At 39.1% G+C, this 18,595-nt stretch overlaps 1 protein-coding gene across 2 annotated transcripts in view; it reads right to left on the bottom strand.

Annotated features, from left to right (window-relative positions):
* LOC140235955 (transcription factor Sox-6-like) overlaps positions 1–18,595 on the bottom strand; it is a 171,610-nt gene that overhangs the window by 126,933 nt on the left and 26,082 nt on the right. For both annotated transcript variants that reach the window (XM_072315949.1, XM_072315950.1), the window contains exon 2: positions 1,043–1,283. The gene's annotated coding sequence lies outside the window, so the exon portion shown is untranslated. The remainder of the gene's footprint in view (positions 1–1,042; positions 1,284–18,595) is intronic.

Here is an 18,595-nt window from a genome sequence, read left to right as displayed (position 1 = left end):
GAAATATCACTATTTTTCTCAATAAACCATTACTACAGACATTTTATTAAACAAACAATTTTATCAAAACTATTGTTCACATTTTGCATTCTAACAATACTTTAAACTTTGATTATACTGATCAAAATTTTTACACTGGTTGTTTCTATCCCTAACTCACATTTTAGAACTGTGTTAAAACACTAAAACTGGGTGTTTTGTTTTTTCATCTGCAAATGATAAATAATACCTTTAGCACATGTTAATACACAAAAAAAGAAGACATGCTTCAGAAACAAAAACAAAGACAAAAATGTTTTTGTCTTTGTGCACAGAAAGTGTACTTGTTGCTATGATGGATGAGTCATGAGATTAGTATGTTCAATACATTCCATTCATGTTCAATGCCAAAACATGAATCTTGCCAGTTGAATGCCTTTCTGTGGCAAGTGCACAATGCCCCAAATTCAAAGAAATTCCAGGCATTTTTCGGTCCATTTATTTTCTTTTTATATCTCACGGCTGTACTCGCAGGTTGCACACATTCGGATTTGACATGTGATATCTCGATACAGGGATGCTAGTTAGAATGAAATGAGAGGGGCCTGATATACATGATGCTACATACACAAAGCTACTTTGCACATGGATATGAAAGGGCATCAACGTTGATACTACTAGGGCCTAAATTCAGACTCTTACCTGAAAAATGGCATTCCTGGGCCCCGTTTTATCAAAAGATGTAATCGATTGTAAATTCCCTGACCACACAAGCTGCCATAGACCTAAGGTAGAAATCAACTATATAATCAATTAGAACTCTTCATAAAACAGGGCCCTGTTGATTGTAGATAATTTTCAATAGAAAAAAAGAAGAAGATAATTTTCAGCATTTGTAAACATGGGATATATTCTTAAAAATAATAAGCCACACTTAGTGGTTTCGCCACAAAGTCACAAAAAAAAAACAATCATAATGCCTTAATAACAAATTTCATCAGTGTATTAAATGGCAGATACAGTATCATATAACAGTAATTAAATGCACTTTGCAAGTACATACCTCAAACACGGCAGATGTTTCACAAGTCACATTGAAATTTTCTCTTTCCAGGTGGAGTCTTGAACCCAGCAGCCACTCAACAAGTGCCTCTGACCCACAGCTCTCCTCTGCCGTCGTTGCCAGAGTGTCCGCTCCGTGGCAGGCTGTCAGTAGTCGCCTCGTCGACCCTAAGCGCAGGGGGGTTACCACAGCTTTGCCAGTAAAAATATCGAGCCTTCCACGCCACGACGTCTCAGTCGGTCTGAAAATTAGAACGGTAAAGGATAGCGCCCGTTGGACTCGAAGAAAATATCGACACAATTACACTTTATAAATGAGAGGCCCCCTCCTGTCAAAAAAAAACAGCAACTACGCGTGCTCCCCAAAATATATTTTTTTTCCCCATAGACAGGCAAAGACAATGAATATTGATCAACTTCCCCTCCTCCCTATTATGTTGTCATTGATGATGATAATGATGATGACATGAATATTCATTAGCTAAAGTAAGTATTCCACTGGGTTGTTATACCGTTGCTCAAAATGGGCAGACGTCCTCTCAGCTGGATGTATTTCGACAGGGCTCAGAAAAGTCACCTCCGAATCTCTCACTCCATTTAAAAAGTAAGTTTTGTCCTTCGTTTACAACGCGAGCTGTAACCATCCGCCGCCTACTACTAGCATGCCAGTGAGGGCAGACGGATCGAGAGAAGAAGGAGAAGGAAAAAAAAAAAAGACTTGCTCATCCGTCACTGGTGAAATCCGAAGAAAACAACGGGGCCTTTATTTTCTTTCTCTCAATGCCAAGCCCCGAACGCATCTACATTGCACTCTGCCCAGGCAATGCCACAGTTTTGACGCATAATGAGAAGAAAAGCTGAATGGTCTGATGAATATTCAGAGCTTGTGGACACGCCCCCAACTACTCCCTATGACAGTCTGTTCCATTGAAGCTCGTGTGTTAAGCCTGTCTATTAGCATCTGTGTATGTGTGTGTGTGTGTGTGTGTGTAAGGCAGAAGAGTGTACAGGATTGAGGGCTTGTGTGTGTGTGTGTGTATGCATGTTGTCTTGCAGGGACTGCATTTCATGTTGGTAATCTAGATCAGTGTCGGACAAGTGTGTATCAGTGTGTGTGTGTCTATCTGTGTGTGGTGTTGTGAATGTACAGACACAGAAAGACATGCAACCAAACAGTACGTGGGTGGGCTCCTCGCAATGCAGAGCTCCTTGTGTATAGTGTCATACACACTACAGCCATTCAATGCCTTTGACTGCAGTGGGATTGGCAGTCATGCTGCCATGAGCTCACCAAAGTGCCAAGTTCACACACCGCTACAAGACAGAGAACTCACTCTAATCACACGGAGAAGATCCCTGGCAGAGTTCAGCTTCTCATGAATATTCATATCAAGCATTACTGACCACACCCCTTGAAATGACAACACAATTCTCCCAGACTCCCATCTTTCCATTTTTCCTTCCAAAAAGACGGACCAAAATGTGATATTTTGTCACAACTGTGGAAGATCCTCTCTTCAAATTTGTATTGCTTCATGACACTACATCCTTTTTTTCCCTCCTTCTTGTCCAATAAAAACCAATTTCATTGTCATGTTTTCAAGACACTTTCTCAATTTCTTCTCTCATCTAAAGAAGAAATCACATCAAATTTGACATCTTCGCTTTTTCACTTTTTGGTCTACATCACACATCACATTCAGCATCATGCTTGTTTCTCATGTTTGCTTTTTATGAGTAGCACAGATTGTATTTCACTTTTTGACACAACGACCAACTGTTTTGGATTTTCTTTTTCAGTACATGCTCTGCACTTTTTTTTTCAGAGATAGAGCATACCCAAAGCATAGAGTGGTGGATTTCACAGTGGAGACAGAAATATAATACATGAAGCGCAATACAATAGTGAAGTTCTAGGAAAACCAGACAATCAGTACAATAGCCATAAATTTTTAAAGGTTTGGTTGAATCTGCGTGCTATCATGGCTGGATCGGAATGACTGCAGCAATATGTGATGTCACAGTAGTACAGTATATTGATGCTAAAGAGGACACTTTTATAGAGAATTTCCCAAAAATTTTACTTGCAAGTGATTGACAAATTGCCCTATACATCAACATAAATAAGCACTGAATTAATCAACGAAAATTAATGAAAATTTTTACTTTTTACTCATAAGTGATATCATCATTAATCAATATTTCTGCATTCACTACATATCATCCACTGTATTATGTCAGGGCAAAATTCCACGTACTCAAAAGTTTGTTTGATTTGTCTGTTCTTTCTATCCATACACTTTATCTTATGTAATTCACCCTTTATACCACCCGCGTTCAAGTATAAAGTAAATCCAAGGCCAAGGAAATGGACGGAAGGGTCACAGAACTTATGTCTAATCATACCGATAAGCTGATTTTAATTGTACCCTGCCTGACTAAAAGTCAAAGCCACTTATTTCAACCTACATACTTCAAATAAAACATATCCAGAGAGGGACAAAAAAATGAAATGAAAAGACTGTTCATACAGAGGAATGATTCACAGTCTGCAGAGGGGAAAAAAATGAGGGTTTCTTTAGAGAAACTGCAACATTAGGGCCCGGTCCCACGGGTGTTTAGGAAGATTTGCATATAAATTACGCACAAAATTGGTTTATACTCGCTGAACATCCACAGCCAAAATTTTGTGCAGCTCAAAAATCTTTGCAATGGAAAAACGTGCCTCTGCAGATAATTGTGGATGTGTGCGGATATCGGCCGACTCATACAGGCATGTTTCTCCAATAAACCAGTTTTACACACAAATTCAAGCGCAAATCTTCCTAAAACGCAAGTGGGACCGGGCCCTTAGGATGAAAGTTGCTAGGAGACTTCGTTATTTTTAAAGCCACCATAAACATCACCAGTAATTTGGGGGTTCCTGTTATTTTTGTTGTTGTAGTAGTCCAATTCAATTCAATTCAATATCGGTTTTAGTGAAAATTACCCCAAAAAATTCCAAAGACTAACTATATTTGGTTTACATCAAAATTGGAAAACAAAAAAATCATAAAATAGGCCTAATAACAATTATACAACATAATGTAATTATCTTTATTTTTTTAATTTTTCATGAAATATGTTCTTGAGATGTTGCAGCAAAGAGCTTTCCCCAGAGAAAACATACAATGTCTGTCCCCTGACACTTCCAATTGGTTCACTATGCTATTCTCTGCAGCCACACACACACACACAAACACACACTCTAATGTTAAGCCGAGTTCCCTTGGCTATTGCGTTCTTGTAATAAGTCAAGTTACTCTAGATGTGTGAATTATCACACATTTTGTGTGCATGTGTGTGTGTGTGTGACTTTGTGTGTGTGTGTGTTGTTTTTTTTTTTCTTTTTCTTTTTCTCTTTTTGAAGGGCTGGGCCACTCTCACTGATTTGTATATGATTCGGATGAGAGTATTTTTGTACAAAATATAATACTCCTACATAATTCTCACGCTGTTATTTCTCAAGACAGTTCAGTTGAATGTAGCCTTTTGTCAAGGCTCTCTCGCTGTATGGTGAAGAGAGCCCAGCTGAGTGGGGTTGCGCGAGGGCCTTTTGAGATCTGCTTCGCATCCTTTTGTTAGCCCTTTGAATTACCGACTTTTGCTCCCCGATTTCGGGAGCAAAAGTCGACCGACCAATCAGCATGTCTGTCTGCTCGAACCCGATTTGAATAGAGCGAATGCACGCCGCTGCCGCAGACCTCACAGAACTCTACACACAGAGTGTGTAGAGTTCCGTGGCAGACCTCCTCGGGTGGTCAGTGATGCATGCGAACAGGCATGACAACACCAAGGCTGAGGATGCGGGGAGCGCGCCATTCCATTGGTTGACCGGAAGCCATTAAAATGAGTATTCAGAAGGGTTCACGTGTCATGAATAATAATGTGTGAAGCAGATCTCAAAAGGCCCTCGCGCTGGCGCGCTCGGCTGGGCTCGCTTCGCTCGCCCATTACAGCGAGAGGGCCTTGACAAAAGGCTAAGTTGAATGCAAATTCTCCCTCCCCCCCCCCCCCTCCCTCCCAAGAAAAAGAACAAAACTGTATGAATCCACTTCCGGTACAAATGTCCCTGAACTTTTCATACGCATGTGTGAACCACAAATTTCTATGTGTGTGTGTGGGTGTGTGTGGATTTCTGCACACCACTAGTTGTCAGATCACGAGACTGTATAAAAGATAAATGTTACAAGAAAAACATTTTGTTATTGTAGCAAAAGGCAATAGTAATAAAAGTATTACAGACTTTTCAAGGCTGTCTGAACACAATCTCTTTCATGTTACATAAATACCTGCATTATTTGGATGCAATAATCTCAACCACAATCACCCCAACTGGTGTACGTGCGTCTGTGCCTTCATTTTTTCGTGCTGTGCATTAGTTAGGGTCTCTGGTACTGAAAAATTGAATTCCTACGCTTGTACGAGAAAACACAGATCGCATCTTCACAGCATTTTGCCAGTGATGCAAATGCTGACGATGCCAAAAACCTGAAAGTCACACTCACTTCTGGGCGTGAGAAATGCTGGTTCCGATGATTCGCCAGCTCACAAGACGGAAGAAAGTCGCGAAAGCGGCATCGCGTCAGACTTTCTCCAGGAAGAAGACGTGCGCTTACATTGGGAACTTCCTCCACGCGCTACCCCTTCTGCCAATTTCGCGCCGGCGAGGGAACATCTAGGTGACAAAAATTGCAATGATTCTTTCATTTCCGATCGGCGACCTTGCGCCCTCCTAATCTCGCACAGGGGGTGAGAGGATTCACCCCTAATCGAAGCGGGCGCGGTGGAGATGGGGGAGCGCGGCGCTTAATTGTACGCAATGTGTGCCGCTTTTCCCTCGGAGAGATAACAGGGCCCGGAATGCGGCGCCATGGCAACGCGATCAACAAGCCTATTAAGTGATTAGTTTATATTAATAACATTGACAGTTCATGGTCTTATCGCCACACAGCAAGGGGAAGTCAAGGAAAAGGAAAATAAGATGCAAAAAAAAAGGAGAAAGAGGAAAAAACAAAGAAAGAGAGAGGAGAGACAGAGAGAAAAGAAAAAAGATTTTTATCTCAGAGACTGTCAGAAGGCTCGATGAATATACATTATATGGCTCTGCCAAAAGTTTTCCAATTACTCAGCACCAGTCCAGAAGAAAAAGACAAAAAATCCTGCTTTATAAAGGAAAAAACTTTCCAAGTATAAAAGATTGCAGAAAATTTTAGAAACATGATAAACTCTCATAAGGAACAACATTGGTAGAATAAAATAAAAGCTTTAAGAGGAAAACCTGACAATATGATGCATCTTCAGAGTCTTGTACTCACTTGGAGTAGGAGTATCTGTATTAGGAGTACTTGGAGTTTTTTACAAATGTGAACTTTTATAGAATTAATAATTCATTTTAGGTTTGAAATAAAATTCATATAACTTTTTCTAAATATAATTTAATGGATGAGGGCATTTATGTTAACAAAAAAGTGAATACTTCCAGAAATATTTGCATAGATTTTTTTCTTTCAAGGGGTAGCAGTTCAGTATTATACAAAGTTCACATATAGAATGTATCTTACACAAAAATGGGAACAATGTGCCCCTACTTCTGACAAATGAGGTAAGAGTATTGGTTTATATTTTTTTTTCAATTTCTTGGTCCTTTAGTGGCTTTGTGCATATGTTTATAAGTAAATCTGTTTGTTTGTGTACTTGTTTGTTTGTGTACTTGTTTGTTTGTGCATTAGTCTGTTTGTATGTGCATTTGTTAGTTTGTCTGATATCTTAAAGGACAAGTCCACCATCATATACATATGGACTGAGTGAATGCAACAATATTAGTGGAACACATCGGTGAAAGTTTGGGGAAAATCCGACAATCCATTCAGAAGTTATGAATTTTTAAAGCATCTGTGCAATTACTGCTGAATGAGGAGACTACTACAGTGTATGATGTCACATGCGTACAACGGTATAAGGAAAATGAAAAGAGAATTTCACAAAACTTTATTTTTTTAATAAAGTGCACATTTCTTCGACTCATTACTGACGTATGTTAAGGGAAATATTATTCCCCTTGCCTCCTGAAAGAGAGAAGTCGAGTGTTCTTTTGTTATGCGAGAAAAGTGAAAATATGTTGAATTTTCTTTATTCTTTCTTTATATCGTTGTACTCATGTGACATCACAAGCTATAGTAGTCTTCTCATCTAGCCGTGACTGAGCAGAAACTTCAAAAATTCATAACTTTTAAACGGATTGTCCGATTTTCCTCAAACTCTCAGTGATGTGCTCTAATAATATTGCTGCATTCACTCAACCCACGTGTCTATGAAGGTGAACTTGTCCTTTAATATTCTATGGCATGTCTCAACTACAAAAAAAAAAAAATATGGTGATGGGAAAGATATCGTACAGGACTTGTCTGAAGTCGTGCCTGATCTCAAAAGCCAGTTGCAGTGGAAAAGAGGGACACATGGGAAAGTTCATAATGCAAAATACACCAACAAAATTTGTGACCATATCCAAGAGAAATCATCATTTCTACATGGAAACTGGAAGAGAAACTTCAACAGGCACACGAGTCCAATGAATACAATTCCAGACCATAACTTTTGAACTCGAAAGAGGATACTGGTTAGATTTACTTCAATTTCAAATGAAGTAAACCTCATATTTTTGCATCACTTGAGAGTTTTCAAAAGTCAGCCAAACACTTGCGGACACACACTCTGCCCTCCTCTGACCCACTGGTTTCAAGATGTCCATGAGAGTCTCGTTTTTGGCTGTAACAGGAGCTTTTTTAGTGTGTGATACCACACCATGTCAAGTAGGTCACGAGGAACACAAGTAAAATTGAACAAAGAGAATGGCCGAGGCTTCATCTAAAAAGAAAAGACACAAATTCAAACCGAAACACTTTTATCGTACATCATTTTTTGTTTTCCTGCAATGTAAGCTCATGCAACTATGACTTTATAGGAGAAAGGGTCATATTCACTACATTTCGCAATCAGAATCAGAATCAGGATTTTTACAACATTCTTTGTGCACGAACCAATGGAAGGATTGGAATTAATGGCAGTGTCATCTCAGCTATGTTTGATATGCTTGCCAATAATATCGCTACCTTTGTGGACAAACAGGAAAATTTCAAAAAAAAAAAATTTGAAACTTTGTTACGATATGTCCAATTTTGATGACATTTCTACCATTATGTTCACCTATTTGTATTCTTTCTTATTAAAGTCACAATTTGATCATAGTAGTGTGAAATTATACTTTGAGGAGTAGCACTTATGTATTGTCACGGCAACACCAGAACATCATCCGTGATCACACTGGAGGAGAAGGCAAGAGAGCTGGATGAGTGAATGAGAAGGATGGGGGGGTGGTGGTGGTGGTGGTTGGGGGGGGGGGGGGGGGTCAGTCCCTTTCGGAGGGCGGAGGCTGATCCTGATTGGACGTGCATAGTTTGCGGTTTTGTCACGGGAAATGGAAGTTTCCAAACAAGGCGGATTGCGCCAGATAATGGCTGGATGCGGATTCAGGGGAAATTGTCTCATTTGTTGTGATTGGACTTGGCAGTGACTGACAATTCTCCTGTCAGATTCCCTCAGTAATAAACTCGAGCTTCAACTACCTCTCCCGATCTCTTTTTACCATCCCTCCCCCTCTCTCTCTATCTCTCACCCTATCTCCCCCCCCCCCCCAACAGTCTATTTCTTTCGTTATCCTTTATTATCCCTCATCCATCTGTTTCATTCTCTCTCTTTCAACTTCTTTTTTTTTTTCTTATTCTCTTTTTCCATTCCTCGCATGCTATCTACCTCCATATCTCTCCCCCACTCTTTTTACCTCTCTATTTCTTTCTTCATTCTTTCTATTCCTCTTTTTCTGTCTTTCTCTCTTTATATGTGCATATCTTTCTCTTTTTATATGTATGTGCATATCTTTCTCTTTTTATATGTGCATATCTTTCTCTCTTTATATGTGTACATCTTTCTCTCTTTATATGTGCATATCTTTCTCTCTTTATATGTGCATATCTTTCTCTCTTTATATATATGCATATCTTTCTCTCTTTATATGTGTATATCTTTCTCTCTTTATATGTGCATATCTTTCTCTCTTTATATATGTGCATATCTTTCTCTCTCTTCATATGCCTATTCACACAGAACTATCTAAACTATGTATGATATAAAGTAACACAACTACTTATGAAAAAAGGGCATAGATACAGTAGACATACATTTTGGGAGAGAAAGAAAAAAACAAGCAAAAGAGAAATATATACAAAGTACATATTCATATTCATATATTTTTCAGACTGAGTCTGAGTAGGTATGCATTTCCATTCCAGCTTTTTAGCAGGTCGGTGTAATCCATGACAACTTTTTCTGTTTTGATAACAGATTAAATCCGATTTCATAGAAATCTAGGGTCCAACATTGCATCAAAGAAAGTAAAAAGATATATTTCTTCCAGGAATCAAAAGGTTTTCATCGATATAAAATAATGGTAAATACACAGATCTACTGTCAACCTGCTGGTCTTCTGCTACATGTCCATTATCCATTTCAATTTTCCAATCTTTTTTTTTTTTACTTCCTTTTCATCCTCCTTAACCATGCACACCTAGGTCATTTCCACATGTACTGACAGTGCATAATTTTAATCATGATTCCAGTGCTTCATCACTAGAATTGATGTATTCAAATGACACATTTTGGCCGTGTGAAGACAAAGTGGAATCACGGAGGGTGATTTAAATCATAATTCTAATCGTGATCCACATGACGGTCAGAAGGTGTTTTCCAGTGACAATCCTCAAGGATTGCCGAACGAAACAGTCGTGTGTACGGATTTGCCTTCAAGCGTGCTTTTTTTCTTGGGTGGGGGGGTGGGGGGGGGGGGGCTGTACTTACCGTGACCTTTCGACCTCTTCCACAGAAAAACTGCACCCCTTGCCTTTCAAGAATAATCGACGGAAACTCTATCTGAAAGAAGTCACACCCCCTTTAATACCCCGCTCTGAAATTCAAAACCGCAGAATTCGCGAAGCCTTCCTCCATCACGTATAAGGATGATAATTCTAACTGTAGTTGTAATCGTAACTGTAATTCAGCAATGTACGCGTGTGAAAATGGCCCTAGTTTCTCTCACACTTTTCTTTCTCAGTCTCTCTCACTTCTCACACTCTGCACACTGTACCAGCTGAAATTTTCGCGGTGGTTCTATTTTTGCAAATTTCGCGAATCGCCTTTGAACTGCGAAAATAACAATGCGCGAATAACTAAGTTCAGTTAGACCCTCGCAACCGCGAAATTAACAACACGCGAAAATGTCCTCCAAGTAGCAATTCGCGAAAATATCTGTACGCAAAAATTTCAACTCGTACAGTATTACATAATGAGGATTTTAGTCCACATTTTGGTTCCAGTACACAAGAGATGTCAGTGAATTGAGGGTATCGCCAATACGTAGGTGCCGTGTGCAGAGCAGCGTTTTAGATGCATTATGGGATAGCTCATGCGGCAAACCAGCCCTGGTTTTGGCTGCACATGCACTTACAACACGCTCTGTTTTTATAAAGAGGTATTTTTTGTTGAAGATTTCTTCGCTTTCCATCATGTGACCAGCACATTGAAGCCTTGCAGTAGTGAACCATGACTCTAGTGACCGCAAATCAGTAAAGCTTAGACACTTTCAACTCTTTTAAGCTGAATTATAGCCAAAAGGAAAAGCAGACAAAGAACTCCATTGAATCGTATGGGAAAGTTCGCTGCGACTCGCATCAGACAACCGGAAGCGAACAATGGACCGAGGAATCCCACAGTGCACCTGTGACAGAGCTCTTTAGCATGCGCAGGAGTTTTTTACGTCACTGGCGATAGCAAGAATTAATGCATGATTAATTTTCCAACAAAGTTTAATGGTTGCACCATTAATCTTATCCAAGAAGAATTGGTTGGCATTATCAATAATGCATAAATTTACCGATTTCTCCCTTTCATCTTTTATACATTACATCCTGTACTATCTACAACCTATTCATCTTTCCATTTTAGTCTGTTGGTGATGTTAACCAGTGGGCAAACAGGACGTGACCATGGGTGAATATGCGGCTTCCCTCTTTACCAAATAGCACATTTTGAGAAGTGATTATGTAACGACTGCTATCACCATTCCTTACATTATATGTCATGCTGTCTGTACAATGCTCAGCATACCTGTGTAGCAGAAGTACAACACGAGGCTGTGCATTGTACCTTGTTTGGGGGATTTTTTTTTTTTTTTTACAGCAAAAAAGCTGTGTATTCAATACAAGAAAATGCATCCCTGCAATCTGGCATTTAAACTGATGGCATTTCCTCCAAAATTATTTGAGAAACTTATGCAAAGAGACCAAAAACAACAAAAGACAACAACAGACTTGCTTCAACAGTAAACACCTGACAAATGAACCCCTAGGCCAATTTCTCTCACAGAAATGACATATGTTTCATAAGATAGTGAACATGAATGTAAGTAGCATGTCGCCACATGGAGAATAATGTGTTTTCCAGGAAGGGGGGGGGGGGGGCTGGTGTTTGGATGTGGTAGTACCAACATGTGTTATTCTGCCACATCCGCATTCAGGTACTGTACAATGTGAACATATGTGCAATTTAAAAACAACAACAAAAAAAAATAAACATGCTTTTTTAGCGCGCACATCAAACTCATTCCCTAAACAGATATTTGTGACCCCGACGAAAAAATGATCATGCAGATGTAATCATGTGGAATATGATTATCTGACGCCTTGTCATTCGGTTTCTTATTGCACACAAAATCTAAAGCAATAATCAACAGGAAAAAAATGTAATGATAATATTAATCTGCCAATATAGCTGGGGTTTTTTGTTTTGGTTTTTTGTTTTGGTTTTTTCACAGATTGGTTCTATTGGGCTATTAGTACATGGAATAATTTTTCTGGTATCCTGTTGCAATTTGCCATTCATTTTTATACCACTGCTACACAAACTTTCTTTCACGTGCAGCAGTTTTCTTCCACAGAAGTGAACAGGTTACCATTTCATAATTATTCATCAGCTGAAATTACTAATCAAATTTGATTTGAAAATTAATGCCTATAGTCTACATAAATCCAGACCTCATTCATACTTTAATAGCACTCTACAAACATTGTGCAATCTTTCAAAAGAGAATACCCATCTCATATCCAAAGTAAATTTTGTACTCGAGATTTCCCGAAGCTCAATCTCGGCAAATACTAGTAATTGAGAGAGAATGGTCGAGAATACTTCCCGTGAAATACATGATAAAAAAGTTCATCTCTGGGTGAAGATTTCTATTAAAGAGAGGGCGAGGAAACTGGATAAATTATGGGGGAAAAAATTGGGACAAAAGTCATAGGAAGGGACTCGTCTGTTGAATTGAGACGTCAGCTCATCGTTTCGAGGGACGGGACGTGCGGAGCGACAGGCAGGAAGCTGGGTTATCCGCGATACGGCCGGAGCGCTTCGCTAATCGCCCAGCTCCTGACAAGGGGGGAGCCTGGATGCGCCAGATAAAGCGCCAAGATACAGCCCCGCACTTGTTTCAAAGAGAAAACGGAACAAGTGCACCGTGAGGGCAGGCTTCGCGAGGGTGTCTTCCCCCACAACAACAACAACGACGACGAAATCAGAAGGACAGAAACGACCGCCGCAAACATAAATATCCTCTACGTGAGCAAACAGCGGCTGTCCGTCCAATGCATGGGCATCACACCACTCTCATTATCGACATACGGCGAGATTTCTCGATATCAAATTATTCTCCGCGATTTGAGATATTTTAAGAAGCTCTGACACCAAATAATGACATTTTGGAGAGGCGAGAGGATGGTATTCATTATTTATTTTTCGCAAATCATTACTCTAGAGCAAAAGAAGCCACAGAAGGTTTGTATCAACAAACTATTCCCCTCACCCCCCCCCCCCCCCATCCCCCGCTCCAAAACCCGGCTAACATCTTTCATTTAACCCTTACACTGTGCACCGACTGGTACATACACTAATATGCTCTCTTTGCATATTGGCAGAGATGCTTGGTAACTGTCAATGAGTAAAAGATTACCTAATCCCCCATCCCCATTGTGTCATCATGGGCATCCTGTGGGAGGGATTAATTGTTATATGCCTGAGAGGGCTGTCTGACTTAGCAATGAGGTCGGGTATTATGGAGATTAACTGAATGTGACATTATTTCAATGAACACTTTCTTAAATTTGCAGCATTAATGTACAACTATACCTGTGCACATCACAGGTTAAACAAGCTCCAATAGATTAAATGTGACCCGCTACAGCAAAAGGATCCGAAAGTCAGGGAGGACAATTTTCTGAAGATGGCATGACATTATTCCCTTACTCTTCTACTATAATTTCATATATAACATGACTCATAAAAGAACTCGGTTGCGGAGATATCGATGATTTTATTAGCGCATGTCAAGTGGCTGAGGAAATCAGAGTTTGAGAAAAACGCCTTCAAACTTTTCCTTCGACGCTATCATGATCAAGGGGAGGCGAGGCACTTTTTACAGCTTGACAATAGAAGGTCTGCTCCTAGCGACATCCACGATGTTCATTCAAGCTTAGCGCCAGCAGTCTACGCACGACCAATCAGTAATCAGGATGCCACGCACTGACCAATAAGATCACTCCCTCATTGCTAGGGGCGGAGTCTAGCTGCGGCGCTAAATCCAAATCTTCGGACACATTTCTGTTACTTTGAAAGCCGGAAAATTATGGTCCAGAAAAACGCTTATTTCTTGCCTTTCCTTTGATCATTTATCTTCAGAATTTTGGCAGATAATAGACAAAACATTAGACTACAAAATTATGCCAAAAAGAGAAATCCGATTGTTTTGGCCAAATTTGATTATGTGACTTCAAACTTGATTTTCTCGGCTCAGCCGTCAGCGACTTTAGGATTCTTTTGTTGTAGCGGGTCACAAATGTTCTCATATCATCCACTCTTCCAACATTGGAACTCTACCAGGCCACACGATGAACCCAAAGGTAGGTCCTTGATTCAGATCAGATGTAGTTGGGAAGGATGCACAGACATTCCAGAGGTTTTCTACAACTCGGCAAAGGTGGGCGCAATGGCTCAGTGGAACGGTTCCTAACTTTTGAGGACCGATTGTTCCCAAAATTGTTCCTATCAAACAGTATAGTTAAGAACCAAACTTAGAGTTGCATTTAGAACTCAGTAAAACATGCCCCTGGTCTTCCCCCCCCCCCCTTTTTTTTCTTTTTTTTTTGCAGCTAGAAGATAATCCAGTGAGTACCCAGTAGTTTATTGTGGATTTGGTAATATAAAATATACCTTTCCACTATTAAAAGTCTACAAAAAGTTACATGGATTTGAAAAACAGAATTTTTTTCCAAAAGCATGCCTACGTTCCACTCTCAGAATAATGTGGCACACAGGGTTTATACACCATGGTATATTAAAGAGTTATTAAAAAGTACTAATACCTGTTTTGCTTCCAAGATCTTAATAGGAGATTCCAGATGTCCCTGAAACATCAAAATGATGTCTAGAGAAGCAGTCTATTAAAAAAAATATATATTCCAGTCAGTATAGAATAGAAATAAAAATGAATTATTGACCTTTGGATTCTGAATATGCAACCCTGATGACTTTGAACGGCTACGGGCAGTAATGCATATCATATTAAAGTTCAAAAGTGTCTCCACAGTAAAAACAACAATCAAATACAGCCATTACATTGGTATTGCTTTGGCACGTGACGCCACAAGAAGAGGGAAAATGTAGAGTGACTAAAAAATCTGCTAGAACAAAGTCTCTTTGGTAGTCTGGTTTTATTTTTGTTTTTTCTTTTCATGAAATATTTGACAGTGTTATATATCGTATCACCAGTCAATGATTTGGAGGAAAATGTCCTGACAAAAAAAAAAAATAAATAAAAAATATAAATAATGGGAGTACATCACTGACTATGTGGTGTTTCTTCCCATGGGAACTTTTAACCGCAATTCTGATTAGTTTTCCTGAAAGGCACTGTGGTGAAACCAAACCAGTTACATCATTTTCTTAAAATATCAGGGGCTCAAAAAATTTCTCTCTTTTTTTTTTTCATGACAACGATGGTGCGTTACAATTTCAGAGAATGTCTTTGAACTCCTTTAAAGGGAAAGTTCAGTATTGGTGGAGATGAGAATTGGGCTTTTAACTTTTTGCGAGATACCAAGAAAACACTTGTGATATAGTACAGAGCATACCATTTTAAGAGGAATTCAACGTTTATTTCATTAAAATTGGGTTTGAAATGACTGAAACATCCAAAAGCAAAGTAAAAGAAAGCGATCGTAATGAAGTGTGGGTCCCACACTTTATAAGAATCATTCTTTTTTGGATATCTCAGCCATTTCAAAACCAATTTTCATCAAATAAACGTTGAATTCCTCATAGAATTACATGCTCTTTCATATTTCATAAGAGGTTTCTCACTATCTCACCAAAAAATGTTAGAAACCTGAAATCAGGTCTCAACCAAAACTATACCATCCCTTTAATGACTAGCAGAAGAAATTCCCCAATCTATTGTTTCATTTGCTTTCAACACCCACAACGCAAAGCAAATTGTGAGGTTAGTGATGAGCCGATAAGAATTACGTCATTTGCATCTTCTGGAGTGCTTTTGAACATCCATCATGGGGATCACTTAGCAGAGTTCAACACACTTTAAACTGAACTGCCACAATGTCCGACAGTGTCTTCTAGATGATTAATTCCTGATTTTCCAACAAGTAAATAATAATGGTAATAACAATAACAATAATTGTTGTTGTTGTTATCATTATTATTATCATCATCATCATCATCATCATTATTTTTATTATTATTACGATTATTATTATTATTATTATCATTATCATTATCATTATTACTATTATTACCGGTATAATGTGCCCATTCCTAATGAATAATGTGCTCAAATTATTCCACACACATGTACATGAAAATGAATGAAACAATAATGATGACAAAATATATGTGACTTTCTCTTCAAGTACCAAAGCCTCAACTACCCAACCTTCCCCACCCCTCCCCCCCCCCCAAAAAAAAAACTAACTAAACAAAACAAAACAAAACACAGTACTGAGCATCATTGGAGGAGAACAGTATGAGGTGGATACGACCTTGGTACACCAGCTGCTGCTGAAGGCAAAAGTGTTCACAAAGCACTCACTACTGTACATTATGCTGAGCATGCAGAGCTCACCTGGCTTGAGCAAATCACAATGTACCCCTACAGGATATCAAAGCGATATAAGCATCATCATGCCTTTTAAAATCCTTGGAGGGGGTGGGGAGGGGTCTCATTGATTCATATGATGTAAATCCATGTTATCTCTCCATTCTTTGTTCTTCGTCACTGTTTGTTTGTTTGTTCTGTTTTTGTTTTTGGTTTTTGGTTTTTGGTTTGTGTTTTGGGGGTTTTTTTGCCATCTTCGTTTAATAGCTGTATGCCATGTGCATGTTTTTAATGAAATTGCCATACAATCATTGTCTAAATGCTTTTCAACAGTATATTTACATGTAGTGGTGTGCGTTATTTTCGCATAATTTCATGAGCATTGATATGATTTTTATATTTGTTAAATTAAAGCCCAAACAAAGTTCTGGTACGCCTGCAAAAGTTGTCAAATTTCGCTCCCAAATGTGAACGTATGCCTAGGAAATGTGCGGAATAAAGCTGTAATAACACGATATTCAATGGGTAACGAGGAAAATGCGAAATATAAACCAAAAAGGTTCAGTCTCAGAACTTACCCGAACTTTGACGGTGGGCTGAGTTGTATTGGTTGTCCCTGTGGATTTTACAGTGTTGTACTATGGGAGCGGCCTGTATAAACTACGTTGTAGCGCTTCGCGTTCTGGCTACTCGCAGTAATGGTCCGAGTTGTTACAACGTGTGCATCAAAAACCTCTTTGGCGTGCATTCAAAATTAGTGTGTGCCTATCAAGCACCTCCAAAAACAATCAAAGACGCTTGATACACAACGACAAAAACTTCAAAGAGCGCGCATCTCAGCAACTGAGGTGATCTGCGTAGGATAGGCTTGAGGACCGCGTGCTGTCCATTTGTTTTGTACAGGATTAGCACGCACTTTCCTGTCTGCTCATCAAGGCCTCATTTGGTACCCGTAGTATTACAGAATACTGATGAACATGCCGATCACAAACTGCGTGTAAATTGTCTGAAATAGGGTCGAGTTCTCCCTGGGACCGAGTTAGTCTGGAGCCTTCTGGAATAAAAGTCGGTTTTCCGACTTTTATTATTTTTCTCAAAATACTCCAAAACGACTCATCATTCCGGCAAACCGCATCAGCCACGTAAGTTTCTTTGTAGACTCTTTCGATATATTGCAAGCAAATATGAAATGATGCCAGATGGGTTCTCAGGCCCTTACCAGAACTTTGTTTTCACTTTAACAATTCATGAAAATGTTACTTTCCATTAACCCATTGAGGACGAATCCCAAGTATACTCGGGCAGGTGTCTATGGGAAATGCGTGTTGTAGCAAAATCAGCCCATCCTCAATGGGTTAAAATGACCAATCTCCTTGGTGGGAAACCACTATGCAATTTTGTACAACACTTTGATATATTATATCTAATTCCAAAACTTTAACCAAACCATTTGCAAATCTGCCTTCCACAAATCCTAAATCATGAAACACATACTGTAAAATCAGAAAAATTCATGGTACGAGCTGTTCACAAATTGGGGCCAACGGCCTTTTTCGCGGCACAAAATTTTCGCAAATTGCCAGTGGCATTCAGTGCATATACCATAGACAAGAATATTTTATTTTGGCAAATATGCACGAAAAATGTCTGGTCTTACAGTATCTTACAACAGTAACTTGACAATCGTTAGGAAACAGACCAACCCAATGTTAACATAGATTATATTCAAATTTCATTCATACATTCACGACAAAAAGGTTTTCCTGACAACGCACAGGGGTGGATATTTAGAATTACACACGAGGTCATATTGGAGTAAAATAGATCACACATTTTGTGTGAACACACAAGGAAACTGGCTTTTTGAAGGACATTATGCTTTCCAGCAACATTGCGATGTAATACCTTTTGTCTGTGCCCAGATTGAGCATTCTCTGGTATTTCAGTCAAATGGTTGGCTAATCCTATTCTTTCACATCCTCTGCTTAATACCAAAAAAAAAAAAGTTCAAAATAGATGACTACACTATGAAACAATTATAAAATGATCATGATAATGAACTTAGCAAAAGTTCATTCACTTGTGGAAACAATCAATGTTAGTAACGCAATATTTTGCAACCTCTTTTCTTTCTTGTTCATGGCCGATTTGCGGGAATTAAAACCACAGCTTACCAGATTACCTACAGTTGGGCTTAGGATATCCAAGCCCTAACCGCTTTAAGCTTCGCATATTAGGTACAAAGGTAAG

This window comes from Diadema setosum, chromosome 12, assembly GCF_964275005.1.
Source record: "Diadema setosum chromosome 12, eeDiaSeto1, whole genome shotgun sequence".
In the NCBI taxonomy this organism is placed as follows: Eukaryota; Metazoa; Echinodermata; class Echinoidea; order Diadematoida; family Diadematidae; genus Diadema; species Diadema setosum.
The sequence above is the reverse complement of the archived record's forward strand: the minus strand, read 5'-3'. Positions and strand labels throughout refer to the sequence as shown.